This window comes from Pithys albifrons, chromosome 4 (genome assembly GCF_047495875.1).
Source record: "Pithys albifrons albifrons isolate INPA30051 chromosome 4, PitAlb_v1, whole genome shotgun sequence".
NCBI classification, from domain to species: domain Eukaryota; kingdom Metazoa; phylum Chordata; class Aves; order Passeriformes; family Thamnophilidae; genus Pithys; species Pithys albifrons.
Genome location: NC_092461.1, coordinates 86,342,619 through 86,358,878, shown reverse-complemented (window position 1 = coordinate 86,358,878; position 16,260 = coordinate 86,342,619). Strand labels below are relative to the sequence as shown.

The 16,260-nt window shown below is 35.9% G+C and overlaps 1 protein-coding gene across 4 annotated transcripts in view; it reads right to left on the bottom strand.

Annotated features, from left to right (window-relative positions):
* The window catches only part of CCDC102B (coiled-coil domain containing 102B), a 169,404-nt gene extending 160,084 nt beyond the window's left edge, over positions 1-9,320 (bottom strand). For all 4 annotated transcript variants that reach the window (XM_071554899.1, XM_071554901.1, XM_071554902.1 and 1 more), the window contains exon 1: positions 9,238-9,320. The gene's annotated coding sequence lies outside the window, so the exon portion shown is untranslated. The remainder of the gene's footprint in view (positions 1-9,237) is intronic.
* Positions 9,321-16,260: the final 6,940 nt, after the last annotated feature.

The window sequence follows — 16,260 nt, the reverse complement described above, 5'->3', positions numbered from 1 at the left end:
TTCCTCATTATTTCATTATAGTATGAACATTTTTGCCTTGAAAATAAATAAATTAATCTATTCTCATAAGGCATTAAAAAACTCCAGAGGCAGTAAAAGTAGTAAGTTAGCTCTTGATAGTACAATCTATGTAAAAATGGAGTAAATGGAGTCAGACTTCATTTCTGAGTTGTGCAACCCTAGATGAGAGGGAATAACATGACAGAGAGAGAGAAGGCAAAAAAAAAAAACAACAAAAAACCCCACATTTAGAGTTTTCCTTCTTTTGAAAAATTCATTATAACAGTTTATTGACTACTCTATCCATCCTAAAAAGCTCAAAACCAGAAAGTAACTTCAAGAAAGTGGCATTTCTGCAGGGAGAGTTGCATTTATCATCATATAAAACATTGTGTCAGACAAGGTGTTTCTGAAGTAGCCTCAGATTGTGCATTATACTAACTGTGCATGTATACCTAAATTACCAGGAGAGGAGGAAAAGCATGAGCACAGTGAAGATAGTGAGTGAAAGGCAATAAACCACAAAGTGAATAATAAGTGAAAGGAGTAATCAAAAATGGCTAAATCTTTTTTTCTCATTTAGTCAGGCTATCTGGAAACAAAGGGAAAATAAAGAAATCACCATAATGTTGAAATAAGCATTTTACACTGTACAGCAGTACTAAGTATACAGCTACTTGATATTCCAGTATGTATTATAATAAACAAACATTTCCTGGCTCCAGAGGAAGAGTTCTATTATTAGTAGTAGTTTGCTTCTCCTGAAGGTTTTATTAAATCTCATGAAGACATGTAGAATAAAAGTACATATCTATAATTTATAACGTCACAAAAAGAAACATGATGTAGCCCTAAGTGGTCCTCAGGTTTGGCCATGCCAGTCCTATTACTAGTTTATTCTTATTTGCTATCATTTTCCATATCTTATTCCAATCCTTTGTAATAAGATTTCCAATTCCAAATGGAAGTAGTCCTGCTCATATTAGAGAAAACAAAATATATAGTATGAGAGCAATTCTTTTGAAACAAAGGCATGCTACGTAGGAGTCTTGAGTAAGATGCTTTGAGAAAGGAGAGTGGATCAGATGATCTCAGAGGGCCCCAGTAACATGAGCTGTTCCATGATTCTCTGAGGAGTGTAATTTCTGAGGAGCTCTGCCTGCTCTCCCAGTTGTTACCGTAAAAGCAGAGAATTGAGATGAAATTAAGATCACAAATCTCATAATATGTAGCTTTTAGCCAAATGGTTCACAAAACATCATGGAAGTAGAGAACGGTCACAGGAAAAAAGGCTTTTTGGGGACAACTCTCTTACAAGCAGCAATTCTGCACTCTTGCAAAGAACCAGCTGTAAGGCACATGGAAAAAGAAAAAAAGATGGTTTTATCCCCAAAAATCTGTTCTGCCATCAGATACTGAGAATATGAGAGCAGTGTATGTGAAAGAAAAGGGCAAACAAGGTAATCAAGCATTCCCAGATACTTCCCAGGCTGAAGGTCATTTCTAAGCACAGGTGGAAACAATCCAGAAAAAAATACGCCTGTAATAGCAACAATTAGTGACTTGCAGGAAACATTTAGTTCTCCATGAAGTTTCATAAAATTTTATATTTGGTCTAAAGCTTTTATTGAGGTGAATACCTTTATTATGATTCATCTAACCGTAAGGTATTATATATTTCTCTCAATGAGTGAATTGCTTCTGTAAAGTATAGTGGATCCTTTCTATGCCAATAGGAGAACTTGATCACAGAATTGGTAAAACTAGCATGACTAGAAGCTTTTAAAAACTGACCATATTTTTCTTTGCACTGAACAAAAACACCTCTAAGTAAAGAGAATTTTTCTATTAAGTTACGCTAAGACATAAGGTGCCTTTAATTAAAAGGAGTAAATTAGAGCAAGAACTCTTTCACAGCATATCTTACAGTATTGTTGCCAGTGGTGGCTATTCTTACAGGTTCTTGTTCAAAATGAAATACAGAAATACTCTTTGAAAAAGGATGCAGCAAAAAAGAACTTGGTCCACTTTTTAGTGGCCCAATGTACTATTTTTCCTTTTTTACTTTTACCATTTTCTCTCCATGTCTAAATATCCAGTTTAAAGTAAAATCCTCTTCACTCTTTCAATTTGTTTTAAAACACAGGAATATAATATATCATATATTATTATACAGATTATATGCATACTGTATATACTATATATACATACTGTAAGCAAACACATTCGTAAAAAAGACAGCTTGGAAGGTAGTCAGATTACAATAAAGACTAAACAGATGTTACTCTTTCTTTCCTTTTTTGTTTTTGGCTGCCACTTTCAATAAACTCTAATCAGCTTGGATACTATTTCTTCAAGATGAGAACCAGTAGTATATACTTAATCTGATTTAGTTCTACTGGCTAATACAAGTGATTACATATCATTGCAATATCTTTCAAAATCTTTTACAGAAACAAGCTGATGTTTCTTCACATCTTTGAGGTTGTATTCAAATCTTTAGGGTTAAATATGAGTAACATAAATATTTGTACACAAAGAAGTTGGCATTTACTACCCATGAGACCAAAAGAAGCTCTGAACTACTACTTTAAATAGAATTTACAGTAACTTCATTTCCCCAAGAATGTTTTGTTTGATTACAAACCTTCATAGTATATCAACTATAATTTTTATACATTAAAGTCTGTAGAATTGATACTCATTTCTCAGCCAACACACATGAAAAATATCTACTATAATCACATTATACAGGGAGGTAGAGGAGTGTGTGAAATGAACAACTTTCCCAGACAGTCTCAAACAGAACTAAGCATTAAGCAGAAGTTAGACAAGTGTAACCTGATATAATCATGCAGCTGTGGCTTTTAAGATGCAACAGTTTGCTTGGTTAGCTCCCCTTTGAGACTGCTTATCACTTTTTATTAGAATATGATCAATGAAAAACAGGCAAAATAAATTTTCTAAGTAGGTTGGATAAGTATGAACTGTCAAAGTTTTAGATCTTTTCTGGGTAACCAACTTACAAACAGGTTTACAAAAGCTAGTGTAAACTTCTTAACTAAAAAAAGCAGCCAACTCTCCTAAAATTCAAACTGGCCTCATCCTCTGTGGAGATTGGTAATCTTATGGAATATATGGTCTGAATAATGCTCTGTACAATTATTAGAAAAGACAGGCTACAAATAATAATTTGAATAGTAACTTCAATTGATACAGAGTTTATTTAAAAAAAGATGGTTAATACTTACAAATAAATTCATATCAGTTAAATGTCTAGTTTAATGTATGGCTTTCACCACGTGGGGGTGTGCCCTTCGAGCCTGCGCAGTGGATTTTTTAGGTGAGGCACAGCGTGCGTAGAACAGGTCGCACCGTTTCAGTCCCAAGATCCATCTGCCACGGCCAAGCGAGCTTGGACGGTGACAGTGAAGTCCTCGGGACTGTCTACAGCACCCGGTACTAACCAGGGCTGACCCTGCTGAGCATCCGAGATCTGACAGGATGGGATGGCAGGGAGCCATTTAACTGCCCGGTAGGGTCTCCACTGAGACTCGAACTCATGACCTTGTGATCAGAGACCAGAGTGCTCACCATTATACCACAGGACCACCCATAGGCAGTTAAATGCCTCCCTGACATCCGATCCCGTCAGATCTCACAAGCTAAGCAGGGTCAGCCCTGGATTAGTACTTGGATGGGAGACCTTCTGGGAAATGCCGGGTGCTGTAGGTTCTAGTCCTGAGGAAACTTCACTGGGCACTGTCCAAGCTCGTTTGGCCGTGGCAGATGAACCTCAGGACTTAAACGGTGGGGCCAGTTCTGCGCATGCTGAGCCTCACCTAAAATCCACTGCGCAGGCTGGAAGGGCACACCCACTTGGGGGACAGCCCTTCCCAAACTTTTTTTTTTTTCTAGTTTAATAGCATAGGGAGATTTCTTTAGAACAAAAGTAGTCTATACTCAAAATTGAGAAAGGTATTGCTGCAGAAGAATAGTGTTGATATTAGTTAACACTATTTCACTATACTGAAACACTATCCTTTTTAATGATTATGGCTGAAGATGCAAGTGAACACTTTGCGTGATTTATGAAAACACCTATGGGTATCTTGATCTTCAGGCACAATGAGATTTCTTCCTAATCACATTAAAATGGTATCTATTTGGGTTTTTGCTTTCAGCAGTCCCAGAGTAAAGGCAAAGAATAACCAAGTGCATGAGTCTTCCTCCTCTGTTTCCACAGAAGGCAGAGGAAGTAGTTTCAGTGAGTGTTTAATGTGACAACCATCACACCACATTAAAATGAACCGTAGTGCTAAAAGGGTCATAGCCCCTTTTCTGGGAAAAGGAAGACTAAGCAGGTAGCTTTTTGCATCAGTCAGCTCAGTAACAAGTGAATCAGTTGTCAGTTAACAACATAAAACCTGAAGACTCCACACAATCCAAGTTGTCAGTGTGCTATTAAAGGATACACAGCTCAGCAAGTACAGACATGCACTAGCTTGCTTATACTGACAGACAGCCCTTTAACATGACATAGAACAGCATCTTTCATAGACTTGCTCTGAACTTTTCAGAAAGAGGGGAGACCCCAGAAATGTAGGGAAAGAATATTCAAGGCATGCATCCTCCATAAGGTTAGACCTGCCTCTGAGCATGCAATTGATAATTGGTTTTAGAAGACCTTAAAATTTGCAGCATTAAAGTCTATTGTAAGTTAAAAGTCAAACAAGAAAAGAAAGCTAAATCTTCTTACTCAGCTGGTCATTCTCATCCATGTTGTTTGTTGAACAATTTAAGATTATATGAAGCTTACTTGCAAATATTTGTGTTTCATATAATCTTAAATTGTTCAACAAAAAACCTGGATGAAAATGACCAGCTGACTTTACACGTCAATATTTAAAACATACTATTTAGAGCAAAGACAATTGTATTATGTTGAATTCTCAATGATCAAATTCCTTTTGCAATTATTGACAATATTAGCATTCTTCTATTTATTGTTTCATATATTTAAAAGCCAAATTCATTGGTTTGTGAGAGTCGCTGTAAGTTATTATTTGGTATAGTGAGGAGGTTCAGCTAACTCCAAATGGCACTGAGGACTTCACAGATTTGTGGGAGTTTTTTTCCCCACATTTTTCAGATTGGGCTACAGATCAGGTCAGATGGGTTTCTTTCAGTCTCAAAAGGAAGTTGAAAAATTCAATTGAAGACAGACTTTAACCAATCTGAAAGGCACTTTATTGAACAAGGATTAGGTCAGATGCAATGCTCAAACCTGTCCATGCAAAGAGTAGAGGTCACTTAAATATATAGAGAAGCTTCATTATTTAGATAAAAATCACCAAAAAATATTTTCTCAAGTTTATACTGTATTTCTAACAACTTCAATGTTACTCATTTGGAAAGAAACTTTGAACTGGATAATTTCACCTTCATTTACAGCCTTTTTTTGCTTACTAACAAAGCAACATAGGGTTTAGGTTTTTGTTGGGTTTTTTTTCAGAGTGTGAATATGTAATGGCATATCTCTGAAAAAGTTGAGTTTCTAATCCCTGCTTATACACTGGGAAATTCTTCAGGGTTTTAAAACTCTTGACAATATCTTAAAACCATATGCTATATGGTATGAGAGATCAGGGATTATCTTGTTAGAGTTGAAATCATTTATGGTGTTTTCCTATTCAAAACATGACCTAACTTTTAAAAAGAAATTTCATAACACTGCGAGTAGGGAAAATTAATCACACATATCTGATACTTTGTTTCAGACAAAGACATAAAACATTCCAATGCTTATTAGGACATGAAACAATTTTTTCATCAAAACGCTCCTCAGAGTCAGCCTGGAAACAAGTGATTTTCCCACCCACATAAGTGGACAAGTAAAAACGCTGATGAATATTTTGTTTTCTCTGGGTCAGAGCATATCCTTTTGGCTTGTTCAACTACTCTGATATAGTTATCAGAATTAACAATTCTGTTGTGCAGAGATGTTCTCAGTTTTATCAGAACAATTTTAGAAGCCATTTCTTTTATAATTAGGTCTTTTAAGAATATTCTGTACAAAATCATTGCTATTTGGACATTCATATGTAATTATTCTTGATTTTCCATAACCACTCTAGCATTTTAACAGCATTTTATGTCTTTCAACAGCTCAAGGACTCCTTTGTGGGATTTCATGCTTCAAGATAGCTCCTTGCCAACTCCACTAAGTCTTTGAAGAAAATGAACTTAAGAAATAATTCATATTGTCACTTTAACCAGAATTCTACAGTTACTATAGTGGTCACATAAAATAAATCACCATCTATTGTATTCTAGAGGTCACTTAAATGCTTGGAGGAGCATCTCTTTTCTCAGTGCCCACTCACTGTAGGCTAATGAGTAGTTCCACTAAAAGTGAAGAAATTGTGTAAGTGGTGGTTACAAAGCCTGACTTCTGCATACTTTCTTTTGATTATTGTCCTTCAGACAGAGGAGAAGTTGGCATCCTTTTGCCAACATGGATACCTACAAAAGTTACAGAGAAACCTTCAAGTCAACTGAAAATGCATTTTAAAAAAATAATCAAACCAATTGCAACTTTCATGGCATTTCCTCCCTGGTATTCCTCCAGTAATGTGACTGACATTAAATAAGAATGGAGTTGGCATAAACACAGTCTCATTTAACCCAATATAAACCAGACCTAGATTACTCAAATTAGCATGAGCAGAGACTCAAGCTGTTCAGGGAGGATAATTTTCACAATAAACCAGTGAATTAAAGACTAAAAAGAGAATAGGAGCAAAAGTGCCCTTTGCTTAGAGACTTGTTTTTCAGAGGAAATCTGAATATGGTTTGTATCAGATTTAACAGGAAATTAATTGCAAGATAACATAGTTTCTATATATTGATACATTTTTATGTAAACCTCTGTGGTACAATTCTCTTAATACCACATTAAAATGCAGAGGAGGAAAAAAAAGGGAGTTCCTAATTATATGGGGAAAAAAGCTCAATAAGGGTCCCTGCAAATGGAATGGATTGTTAATAACAATAAAAATGTTATTTACGAGCTATTTTGGCAATTTTTTAGTCATATAGAAACTCACCAGACATAATTGTAACTGCAATAAAGATCTGATTGGGGAATGAAGGAAAATCTTTTGACATTAAAGCAGCTTTATGAAATTGTGAGATTAATGTTCAGTTTTCAATTACTACTATAACTCATTGAGTTAAGGGGAGAGGAAGATTCAATGCTCAGAAAGAAGTGAAGAGTAAGAGCAAGAACGGTAATGAACACAAAATCATTAAAGAAGATGGACACAGAGTTTACAAGAATACAAGAAGAAAGGAGTATTTAAAAGTAATACATACTTCATGATAAGAATATTCTATAGGCTACAAAAATATATATTTACACTAGAAGTTTCTTCATGATAGCATATTGCCTGAAGTGTCCATAAGTTCTTGTTAATTATATATATAGGAAAGGGTTAAAATAAAACTTGTTTAATGAAAGTGATAGTAGATATGCCTTCTTATTCTGAAAATACTATTTGGAACAGAAAAAAAATATTTTTCTTTTTGCTAAATTAGCAAATTCTAATGGAAAGATGTAGAATATAGAATTGTTATTGTGGGTAATGCTTGTCTCTTCAACTCATAGAAGAGTCATCCAGTAGAATATATAAGAAAAAATTCTTTGAGGGTGATGAGGCACTAGAACAAGTTGCCCTGAGAATCTGTGGATGCTTCATCCCTAGAAGTGTTCAAGGCCATGTTGGACTGGGCCCTGAGCAACCTCATCTACCGGGAATTGTCCCTGCCTATGGCAAGAGGGTTGGAAGTAGATCTTTAGGTCCCTCCCAACACAAACCATTCTTTGACTCTATGGTTCCATGAATATCAAAAGTCAATGACAGTGGTTTAAGCCTGTTAATTAGACATGCTTTAGAGTATTCATTTAGAAGCAATTTGTTTTTCAGATCTACACAAAATTAATATTAGTAATTTATATTTAATGTTAAAGAGTGGCCTCAATTCAAAACTTCTACATGCAAACACATAAAAATATGATAGACATCTAATTTCACATTTTTCTCTAATTTTTTGTAGATGTCTCTGGAAGTGATATGATTAGTTCTATTAATGATGCCTAACATATTTTGGAAATCCATTTATCTTCATTTTATTATGCAAGGAACTGCATTCAGAAACTCAAAAGTAACTTTTTTAGCACAGGTAATATAAAACAAAAGCTAGGATTCTTGACATAGGATTATTTATAACAGAGTCTGCTTCATAAAATGGTAAGAAACAGTGAGAACTAAGACAAGCAAAATGAAACTATCTGCATAGTCAGTAGGAAGCCTGTTAGTACTATTTGTTATACATACTTACTAAAGTCATCAACATTACTTTTGGAATTTGATCCTTGGTTCTCATTGGTGATGGATCATCCATAGTCTCATACCATCTCTGATACTTGCCTTTCAAATAATGACAAGCTAAATATCTCTGTCTAGCATCAACAAATCAGAGTATGGGTGAACATGCTGCATTGCATTAGAATAATATATAGCTAAGAACATGCTCTTTTCTTATCCCATCTTCAGACATTTTCTGAAGGAAGTTAGGATTATACAACCTATTATTGAGTTGCATAACTTATGAAAATAGAAATACCGTGCCAACATTGCTTTCTAAATAAGAAAAATGAAGTGTGAACATCGGCAAACTCATAACAGTATTTTCACTACACTCACGCCCATAATACTGTAACTCATTAAAAGGTAACAAAGATTTACCAGTTCATGCTGCTGCAGATGCATTTTGCAAAATAATTTAAAAAGCGGTTTTAGTATTGCAATTTCTGCATTTATACTAATTTCTAAATCAAAGATATGAAATAACTATTTGACAAACTGCCACTCTGAATGTTTTGAAAACTTACCCTGGTTATGGTAAGTATGGATCCTACTACATTTGAAAAACAAGCTGTATTTAATGGGGTGTTAGAACTAATACTATCTGATAGCAGTGAAAAAGACAGAAGAGAAAAATCTAGCTAGATATAACTTAGCCACATACTTCAAATACTGTTTTCTGATCTTCAGTACTTTTGCTGGATATTTCAATTGTTTTCCTCCTCACCATCAGCATGATAGTAACACATTGTCCCTGAAGAGGAATATAGAAATTAGACATTAAACCCAGAAGCTTAAGTCCCCTTACCCTCTGAGTTTGCTGAGCTCCTCTTGCTTCTCAGTGTTACAGACACATGTGTAAACAACAGAATTTCCTGCATCCTTTTCTCATCTGCACTGCACTGGGACTTGGCCAGCTGGACTATTTACAGCATTAAGGCCACTCCACAGTAACTTGAAAAAGATTCTCATTGGTCAGGCATTACCAAAACTAAACCCACATTTTTTTATAGAAATCATTTATAAAAAATAAAACTTTTTGCCATACTGTTCTTCGCTAAGCATTGCATCGTTCATTTTTATTTGTCCTTCCCTTTCTAAGCTGAAGTCTGTGGCCCCAGTCCCCCAAATATTATGTATAAAATGAAATTATTTATTTGTATCACAAGGCTTAAGCGTAGGTACTAGTACTCAACCAAATTGACCGCTACTTGCTCCTAGTATACCTCCTGAGTTTTAAATATCCTATAATAACACTAGGGCTTTAATCAGCTAGATGATACACAGTCCTGCAAATACATGTATTTTCATAATTACCTCAGCAATTAGCCAGGGGCTGTTGGACATTATGATGAAAAATTCTGGATTATCAGAGTATAAAAAAACCATAATGAGGAAACAAAAAAATATGAACTATGAAAAGCTCATTTTGCATTAAAATGTTCAGTTATATATTAAATTTTTTCTCCCAGAATACAAGTTCCAACATTTTTGTAACCAACATGACAAAGAATGACACCACTGTCCTAAGACTGGTATCACAGGCCACCAAAATGGCAGGTCCTGGAGACATAAAACTGATATAGTTCGACACAGCTGATATGATTCTCCATAGCTCTGAAAAGCTAAATATTTTTCACTAAAAGAACCCAAACCCCTCATAATGTACAGAATACTGACAACTCTTATGTCACAAGCTCAGACTGAGAAGCCAGATTTCCCTACTCATAGCTTTAAGGGATGTATCTCTATTTTCATACTAACATCCTGACACTTTTAGCAGCAATATCGTAGGTAGGATTTTCATCATGAATAGTAGCTATAGCTACAGGGCCCTTCTGTTGTCTAATACTAGGCCTTTTAAATTTTTTAAAAAATTTATTTTAAGGAAATTAATAAGCAAATCCTCCTGCTCTCATAAATTACCTAGGCATTATGTGGCTTTTGTGACTCACAAAATCTATTCCACTGCCAGGAGACAAAAGACATTCAGTAAAATAGGTGGGGAAAAACCCAAACCGAAACCCCTCTCACACACAACACCTCCCTCACCTAGACATATCTGTTAAAAACGAAACAAAACAAAACAAAACAAAAACCCAAAAACCCCAAGCCAAAGCAAAAATCCCCCAAAACCCAAAGAATGACTCCACATAAAACAAGGCCAAACTGAAAAAAAAGCCCTAACCCAAACCAAACCCCACAACAAAACCAAACCACAAGTCTGTATCTGATTAAAAAGAAACAAACAAACAAAAAAAGCCCCAACCCAACAAACCCCAAGTTCAGAAATTAAAATAAGGCAACAGCTACTTAATGCATCTTCTATGGCTTTTTTAGTAACTCCATAGATCTCATCTCCCACTAGAATACTTTCTGGCTACATTCCATTATCCCTACTGCAGGAAATCTCTTCACATTTTTAAAATTATGTAATGTACACTCCATAACTCAGACGTCATATTATTCCCTTGTAACTATTCACATTTCAACCCATTAATGAGATTCACTTTCCACCATTTTTTACTTATTACAATCTCTGAATGCATTCAAGAAGGCTGTTACTTTTCCCATATCAAGTAAATTTTCAGTTTCTAAAGAAACTGATGCACATTTATTTTGTCTGAAAGGGGGTAAGGTAGCTTTGATCACAACTGACGATATCTTCACAAGTATAGATCTGCAGAGAATTTATCATTCAAAACCAAATAAATACAGAGAAAAAAGTGTCAGTAGACCATGTGAAGGAACTAGTGAAGTACTACCGCCTTTGAAAGTGTCATTTACGTACTCTTTGGTAAGGAAAACTGTACTCTTCAAGAAAAAAGGCAGAAAAAGAATTCTGTATAATAGACCAATAATAAAACTATAACCTGAAATTGTGTCAGGGAAGTTTAGGTTAGATATTACAAAAAGGTTCTTCACCCAGGGGGTGGTTGGGTGCTGGAACAGGCTCCCCACGGAAGTAGTCACAGCACCAAGCCTGAGAGAGTTAAAGAAGTGTTTGGGTGATACTCTCAGGTACATGGTGTGACTCTTGGGGACGGTCCTGTGCAGGCGTAAGGGTTCAACTCAATGATCCTTGTGGGTCTCTTCCAATGTGGCATATTCTGTGATTCTGTGAACCAAAAATCAGCTTCTCTTCTGTTACATTTGTAGTATTGATTGATTTTGTATCATTGTAAAAGGTGCAGTCAAATTTAATTAAAAAATATACTATTAATTTGCAAAGTTATCGTGTAAAATTGTATGTACCAAACTATACAATATTGGCTATTCTAAACTTTGATAAAAACTTATCATCAACTTTGATGAGAGACTCAAATAAAAAAAAAATTAAAAAAAAACAACAAAAAAAACAAAACTCAAAAGCTTTTCATACTAAATAAGTTTCTGAATTGCAACTCTTCCTGAATCTAGGGAATCACCAGGGAAATACTATGACGTACTGTTAGGGAAGGGTAGTAAGGACCCTGACACATCTAAGGTGCTACATTTGATAAGCAATTGTAAAGGTTTATTGAAAAAGTAAGGCAAAAGATTAGTTATTTTTGTATTTTTATTTGCAAATATTTTCTTCCTTTTCAATTTCATTTGATTGTTGACCTTGATGTTGGGTCTCTACTAATTGCAGAACAGATGTTGCCAACAGCCAGCTTGTTAACACTTGACCTTCAGATAGGGAACTTAATTGTCTTCCTGGAAGTCTCCATGTATGTAAACAGTCCTTAGTTCATACTAAGAACATTCATACGTTCATCAAGAGAATGAGGTGCTGGTCATTGTTTCTGTAAGAAAATTGTACTCAGAAAATATGAAAAAAGACTATAGACAAAATCTAAAATATAGAACATATGTTTACATACATATCCTTAGCTGTAAACTGTGCTGTGGCACCTCTGTTTAGAGTGGGATAGACTCTAAACTTTGGCAGCAGCACGCCTGACCTGCTTTTTCCAAGATCCATAGAGAAACATTATGAGAACATGAAAGCCAAATTTTGAATTTTTAAATGTCAAGACTCATCCCTTTGGGGTCACAAAGGAAGAGACCGGATCTCTTTTAGGATTACTGAGCCAATGAAGAAGACTAAATAATTTGTCTCAGAGGAAAAAGAGCAAGTCTTTTTCAAAACATAAAATATTTACTGTATTGATGCAATTTCCTTAACAGATACAATATATTAAATTACATTACCATTAAAGCCAAAAACAATAAAACACTTCAAGTACAAATGACAATAAATCAGAACATTCCTATTAAAGAAATGGGAAAATTGAGAGGGGTATGAAGCACTAAAATTGTAACCTTTTGAAATAGGGTTTCCTTAAGTGTTCTCAAAAAACACATAATTTACCAGTTCTCTGTTGATGAAACTAACTTTTAATTTTACTATTTCATATTATTCCACAGAATTTTATACAATGTGTTTGAAAGTACAAGGATACAAGGTCATACTTTACTGTACTTCAACCTAGACATGCTTTCTTAGATGATGAAAACACATAGAAGACAATCTGGCACAGAAGGTACCTTCAAGGGGCAAAGTAGAAGAAAATAGGGGCAAAAAACCCATATAATTTTGATCTCATTTCTCCAGAAGCATTAGTGAAGCCCAAACTTAGCTCACAAAAGAGCAAACCTGTGAAGATATAACTAATTACAGAAAGGATAAAACAGTCAAACAAAATGACCAAAATTGAGACACCCCCAAACCTCGCGTAGACTCAGCACAGGGCAACATATTGCAGTTCTGTTTGATACACAGACTGGGAAAAAGATGCAGGCTAATTATTTTCTAGAATCTCTCTCTAAAATTAGAAATGCAAAAAAAATAATATTTTTCTCCCATTTACTTCTAAGTTCTAGCACACACTAAACAAGAAATCATAGCAAAGCTTTCCTTTCACAAGCTTTTGATAGTGGGAAGGCTACAGGGATGTCTTCTGTGAGAAGCTGACAGAAACTTCACCCGTGTCCGACAGAGACAATGCCAACCAGCTCCAAGATGGACCCAATGCTGGCCAAGGCCTGGCCCATCAGTGATGGTGGTAACCCCTCAGGGATAATGTAGTTTAGGGAGAAAAAAATCACACCCTCCACAACAGGAATTGCACACCTGTAGAGAGGAGTGAGAATATGTGAGAAAAACTGCATTGCAAGCACCTCATTAGAAGGAGGGGCAGGATGTGCTCCATTCACTGTAGCAGAGATTCCCCTACAGTCTGTGATGCAGACCAGGGTTAGGCAGGCTTTCCACTTGCAGCCCATGAAGGTCCAAGATAGACCAGATATCCACCTTAAGTCCACAGAGGACTCAATGCTGGAGCAGGTGGATGCCTGAGGGAGGCTGTGACTCCGTGGGAAGCCCACACGCGAGCAGGGTCCTGGCAGGACTGTGGTCCCATGGAGAGAGGAGCCCACAGGGAAGCAGGTTTGCTGGCAGGATTTGTGACATCATGGGAACTAACACTGCAGCAGTCTGACCCTGAAGGACTGCATCCTGTAGAAAGGACCCATGCTGGAGCAATTCATCAAGACCTCTTGTCAATGGGAAGGACTCACATTGGAGAGGCTCATGAAGGCCTTTCTCCCATGGGAGGGACCACGTGTTGGAGCATGGGGAGAATGTGAGGAGTCCTTCTGCTCAGGAGAGAGGAGCAGCAGATTTAACATGTGGTGAACTGACTGCAGCCTCCATTTCCTGTCCCCTTGTGCTGCTTGGGGGAAGGAGGTAAAGAATTCGAAATAAAATTAGTCCTGAGAAGAAAGGAGGGGTGGGGAGAAGGTGCTTTTAAAATTTAGTTTTGTTCCTCATTATCATACTCTGATCTGGTATTTAAGAAATTAAAACAATTTCCCCAAGTTGAGTCTCTCTGATGGTAATTGCTGGGAGATCTCTCCCTATCCTTATCTCAATTCTTGAGTCTTTCATTGTATTTTCTCTCCCCTGTCCAGTTGAAGAAGGGAGTGAAACTGGCTTTAGCAGGCACCAGGTACCCAGTCAGGTTCAATCCACCACAATAGGTTACACACAGGCATAACAGGATATCATGAACAAAACCACTTATAGCACCTCATTCTTCCGAAGTAATTTTAAAACAGATCATAAAACTTAAAAGCAGCATCAAACAGCAATGTCTCAAAAAAAATTTCTTACTTTTACCCTAACGTTGTGATAAAGCATAACAAGAAGAAGCTTATCCAGAGGTAATACTTTGCTCAGCTTGTTAGTTTTCAGTTCTGACTTCACTTGTGCAAGTTAAACTGATTCACAAGTGCAAACAGTGATAGCAGTTTAATATAGACAATTTATCTTGTACAGATCTTTCATTAACTGTGCATAGGTGTGATGCTACAGTGATGTTTAGATTTGTCCAGGAATGCAGTCATTACAAAGACTTGCATATGTGGATGCAAAGAAGATACAGACTTGGCATTATTCTTCATTTCGTCACGTTTAAACACAAAAATCTGAATTTGAATGAATCAGTATAAATCAGCACATTCCGATAAAAGTAAAAAAAGTAATTTCTACATATATTTTTGTTGAAAAATGAGAAAAGTCCCCCACAAAAATAATTATGAAGCTTCACAGTTCTAGGGAAAATATATTTCTTGATAAATCTTTCATATGCTCAGATTTCTCAGTTTTGCCTCCTCAGATATCAACTCTAAAATAAATGATTTTTTTTCAGAGGTTGACAAATATTGCAAGGAAGTGTATAAAAAGTATCTTATTGGAAATGTATCTTCCAACATCACCTTGGAAAGGCTGAGGGATCAGACACTACTTTGTACATTTAGAATGTGGCTGCTATTATTAATTACATTGTTAAAACCAACTTTTTCCCCCCTGCCTTACCCTCATATCCCAAGAATAACAGTGTCTTCCACAAGAATACCCCTGCTCTATACAGGGGACAGTAACAGCAGTGTGACAAGTGTTTCTTCAGACCACACCTACATCAGGGAAGATGTATAAAATTGTACTGTAAACACTGCCTATTCCATTCTGAAAAAACAATTACCTCCAATTTTTCACATGCATAGTTTTTCTTTCTCATCTAAAAGTAGTAATTTCTTTTACTCTAATAGCATTACTGCCTGTACTCGACGTTCAAACAGCAACAGTGACTGCCACAGAAACTTTAATCTATAAAAACAGTTACTGAGCTAAAAAGCAATGATTTATTCACTTTTACATGCAACACTATCTCTGCCTGTAAGGCTGCCATTCTCAATAATGAAAACATTGTATCTTCAGCAATTTAAGTGATAAAATTTGGCAAGATGGAAGCTTCTATGTTATTAATAAAAAGAATATTTTCATTTAAGTTTGAACATCTGGGCATCATCTGTATCTATTTCAGAAAAGAAGCTATCGTAATTAGGTCTTTGAGTCATCAGATTATAAATGTTATCCGAAGAAAGATGTGTTCTTGATTTTTCCCCTGTAGTCCAAAACTAAGATGAACATCAGCAGCATATAGATGTTGAAAGTTAGTGTCTTAATAACAGCACTTAAAGAGGCCTTAAAAAGCAAGAATGTATTTAATATCTTGTTCCACACTCCTGTGATTACTTTGATTAGATAGGTTGTCCTTACCCTGGATTAAATGAGCACTGGAACCCAGAACACATTTACATGTAGAAAGTCAAGCATGGGCCTGTTTTGGGGGGTTTGTTTGTTTTGGATAGGAACAGCATAATTTTGGTTCGTTTGGTTTGCAAACTTTTTGCAAACTTTTACTCTTTTTTTGTTAACCTATGTGTTCTTGTTAACAAAATTAATCACAGGTTCAAAGCAAACATTATTAACCACCTAAGC